General features: G+C 43.4%; 1 pseudogene; it reads left to right on the forward strand.

Moving 5' to 3' along the window:
• Positions 1-555: 555 nt before the first annotated feature.
• On the forward strand, positions 556-2,728 carry LOC124524363 (T-complex protein 1 subunit gamma-like; annotated as a pseudogene).
• The last annotated feature ends 1,946 nt before the right edge of the window (positions 2,729-4,674 follow it).

Raw genomic sequence — 4,674 nt, forward strand, 5'->3', positions numbered from 1 at the left:
AAGTGTCCAATTTTTACAAGCTTAATGAAAACTATAAACCTACAGATACAAGAAGGTTAAAAAAAAAAAGGCCAAAGCAAAAGAAAACTACACAAGTGCACATGATAAATAAATTTCTTAACACCTATAACAAAGAGAAAATCTTAAAAAAGAGAGAAGCCAAATCATACTCAGGGAGAAACACAGGTAGGAATGAGAGTTTATTTACAGGAAGTAAAACAGTATGGTACTGGCCTAAAGACAGATATACAGACCAATAGAATAGAACAGAGAGCCCAGAAATAAACCCGTCCATACATAGGCAACTCATCTTTCACAAAGTGCCAAGAATACACAATGGGCAAAGGACAGTCTTCCCAGCAAGTGGTGGTAGGAAAACTAGATATAAAACTAGATAGGCAAAAGAATGCAAATGGATCCTTGTTTTACACGCCACACAAAAAACCAACGCAAAATGGATTAAAGACTTAAACATAAGACCTGAAAGTGTGATACTTACGTGAAAACATAGGGGGAAAGTTTTAGGACATTGGTCTAGGCAGTCATTTCTTGAATATGACACGAAAAGAACAGGCAACAAAAGCAAAAATAGACAAGCGGGAGGGTCCCAAACTAAAAAGCTTCTGCACAGTAAAGCCGAGAACCTACGAAGTGAAAGGCCAACCTATGGGATGGGAGGTAAGGATGTTGATGTATTCTCTCACCGACACTTACCTTCACGCCTGGCAAGGGAGTCTCCTTTGGGGCCTTCCTGGTCGGGGCATAATCAGGGATGAGCAAGCAGATGACAGAGTCTACGTTCCCTTTCCCCAGGACCTTCAGATTCCTCCTTCTGCGGTTCTTCTGTGGTCTGCCCAGGAAGTTCCAGCTCTTCTGCCACGTGGACTGAGGCTGCTTCCGAATCCAGGCTTCATTATTGATCAGACTAGCGGGTGTCGCCAGCACTCCCGGATGCTCTGGGCAGCACACCAGGTCCCATTACTTCTAGTACCGTAGGAGGAGCCACGGGGTGAAAACTCTCAGCATGGGGACCCGTTGCTGGTGATGAGGCACCTCCCAGGGATAGGAGGCAGCCCCTGCGATTACACTTTTAATGTCGTGTGGCTGCTTTTACCATGATCACGCTCAGGTGTCTCCGCATCATCTCACCTGCGTAAAGATGAAGTAACTTTTAAATCTCCGGCAGGATTCTTTGTGGCTTCTCCTCTTCATCCTGACAAATACCAAATCCCTTAGTAATAAGTTATGTGACTCTGAAGATATCCATTATTTATTATTTTCACTGATCTTTTCGCTAAATCTAGGTTTCTTAGTAAATTCCAGGCTTTTCTGCGTTGCGTCCATTTTTACGGCAAGGTCTACACGAACATACTAACGTATTCACTTATCTCAGTGCATTTCTTTGCCTTACATTTTTTTTCTTCTCATACATGTGTAAGGGGGTTAGGCCTTTAAGAATCTTTTTGTCTTTCTCAACGTTTATTTATTTTTTGGGACAGAGAGAGACAGAGCATGAACGGGGGAGGGGCAGAGAGAGAGGGAGACACAGAATCGGAAACAGGCTCCAGGCTCCGAGCCATCAGCCCAGAGCCTGACGCGGGGCTCGAACTCCCGGACCGCGAGATCGTGACCTGGCTGAAGTCGGACGCTTAACCGACTGCGCCACCCAGGCGCCCCAGAATCTTTTTGTCTTTCTAAGGTAACTTGCTTGGAAGACATTTTCACTTAATAATGAAGGGAAAATGAAAGCAAGGATGCAAATGTGTTTAAACATCACACAAACAAGATACAGTTCTCTAGAAGAAGAAGCTAAGGTAGAGGGCAGTGCATTCTACACTCCCTCACCAGGACTGAAAGACATCTTAAATGCTTTTTCAAGCTTGGCTTCTGGCTTCGTTTTAGGTTTTCTTATTCTGGTAGCGAAGCAATTTTGTATGTCCTCATTTTGAAGACTTAGAGAATTTCAGTGTGGTCCTCACAGAAAAGAGCATCTCAGATTTAGCTCAGTACTGCCTCATCCAGGCCAATGACACAGCAGTCAACAGAGTCCAGAAGACAATAATTGCATTGCTAAAACCTGTGGGCCCAGACAGCGCCAGAGCTGAGAGAAGATGTCGGGATAGGAGCAGCCATGTTGAAAGTCAAGAAAATTGTCAATGAGTACGTTAAACTCCTCATTGAGTGCAAAGACCCCAAGGTCTAAACCATTCTCCTCCATGGGGCCAGCAAAGAGATCCTCTCAGAAGTGGAATGCACCCTCCAGGATGCCATGTTATTGTGCCACAGTGTCTTCCTGGACCCCTAGCTAGTTCCAGTGGGTGGAACCTCTGAAATGGCTATGGCCCATACTTTGACAGAAAAGTCTAAAGCCATGACTGATGTGGAACAATGGCCATACAGGACCAATGCCCAAACCTTAGAGGGCATCCCTCGTATACTTATCCAGAACTGGAGGGCTAGCACCATTCTCTGCTTACCTCTCCCTGCAGCCAAGCACATCTATGACAACCATGACACCTGGAAAATAAATGGTGAGAAAGGTACCTTGGTCGTCATGAAAGAATTGGGCATCTGGGAACCATCGGCTGTCAACCGGCAAACATACACGACAACAATGGAGAAAGCAGTTCGGCTACTGTGGGTTGATGACATCATCTCAGGCCACAAAAGGAAGGGTGATGACCAGAGCCAGCAAGGTGGGGCTCCCAGTGCTGCCCAAGAAGAGTGAGTGGCAGGAAAGGCGACCTCAACACACAGAGCCAGCAGAGGGTCTCTCTTCCTTGAGCCAGACTGCCAGGGACATTTTGAACGTCTTTGTTCGGAACGGATCAGGCTGAAGGGCAGCCCTAGCCCCTTTCTGTCCCAGCTCAGTCTGCAAAAGGAGCTGACATGCAATTCTTTCTTGTAAGTTCTCATTTAGTTTGCTTCCAATGATTACATCTAAGTCATTCGGGGAAAAAAAAAAATAGCTAATATAATTAGACTGTTAACAACATGAAGACAGAATGTAGAACTCAGTGAACTAAGTCTGGGGTGGGTTAAGAAGAACGTTGTAGCATTTATTTAGCACCGTCCAAATAACAGTGGAGTTGGAAAACAAGAGGATTCTGATCCTTAAATACCTGAGGTCTGCTGTGAGACAGGAAAAAAAAAGTCCATCAAGGTTTTTCTTTTTCTTATGAACCATGGAAGAAGCCCCTTGAAAACTCTTCTGATTTTCTGCTCTCTACAATCTTCTAATCACAGAGCCCTCACACCAGCAATGTCCTGCAAACCTCCCAGAGAACTGCCATCTCGCTAGGTTCTTGTTAGAATTACACGAGGAGACAGTAAAGAAAACACACCCTCCCCGGTTCCTGGCACTCAGTGCTGTAAGCAGGAATACCTTAATCCAAAGACTGGTATTTAACCTGGCAACAAGACAACTGAATTCTATCCCAAATACAGTAAAAAGGCGGCACAAGTGGAATCTTATGTGGCTCTATAATTCTTCCCTTTGTAGTGAAAGGGAAGTCTTAGAAATTTGGAAGACCTTCTTTTGTCTTGTTGAGGATACGGAAGGAGCTGAAACACCAATCGGCCTTTAATTCTCGGCACTGAGAGAGCAATGCCACTTTGGGAACTATGATTATATGAACAACCAAAGATTCCCATTTTTCAGAATCTATGCAACAGTCATCACCCTACTAAACAGACTCCCCCCACCACAATCTCCTCCCCTAAGGAACTGATTCCTTCATGTAAGCTCGTGTAGATCCTTCAGATTTGGTGAAAATATGTCCTTTTGCTGGTCCTAGTAAATAAATTAAATTAGTCTAAGTGCAGTCCCCTTTTCTGTGTATTTTCCCAGCCTCTTTTGCTAGTATGTATATCTGAAAATATAAGTATTTTCAGATACAAAATGACGTAAGAAGTCCTGCAGGGGAAATCTGGAGAGAGATTATCTTTACAGATAAATATGCATAACTTTCAGAAAAGAAAGGCATTTTCCCTAGATCTGTCTTTTTTGCTAAAGATGTAGGGATGAAAATGTGATGCCTGGAGCTGTGACAACCATGTTGTCACAGTGAGGCAATACAGTCTAAGGATAAAAAGCCAACACTCTGAGCACTATAAAACAGAAGCATTGAGATCCTGCATCCTTGACATTGTTGCACCTCTGAAATAAATCTGGACATACCTACCTTTAGTCTTTTTTTAGTATATTAAATATCTTCGCAATTTGAGACATTTGGTGGGTTTGTAGCTATTCACAGCCAAATCAATCCCTACATATTCAACTTCAAGCAGAGAGCTGGAAGAAATGTAGATGACAGTCAAATATTTGATAAAAGTATATGAAATCTTCTTCTCTCACTATATATGTATTTAAATTTGTTACATTTCATTTTTTTAGTGTTTTATTTATTTTTGGGGGGGGGAGGGGAGGGAGAGGAAGAGGGAGACAGGCACAGAATCCAAAGCAGGCTCCAGGCTCTGAGCTGCACAGAGCCCAACACGGAGTTCAAACTCACGAACACTAAGACCATGACCTCAGCTAAAGTCAGATTTTTAACCAACTGAACCACCCAGGCACCCCTGTTCCATTTCATTTTAAATATGATAAATTGTGTTTTTAGCCAAAGAAGAGTAGCATTCCAAAGACTGGCAACTCCCAGAATATATAGGGAGGTT

The sequence above is a fragment of the Lynx rufus genome, unplaced genomic scaffold (genome assembly GCF_022079265.1).
Source record: "Lynx rufus isolate CCGP_SWC_20201006 ecotype Redwood Valley unplaced genomic scaffold, mLynRuf1.p SCAF_10, whole genome shotgun sequence".
NCBI lineage: Eukaryota > Metazoa > Chordata > Mammalia > Carnivora > Felidae > Lynx > Lynx rufus.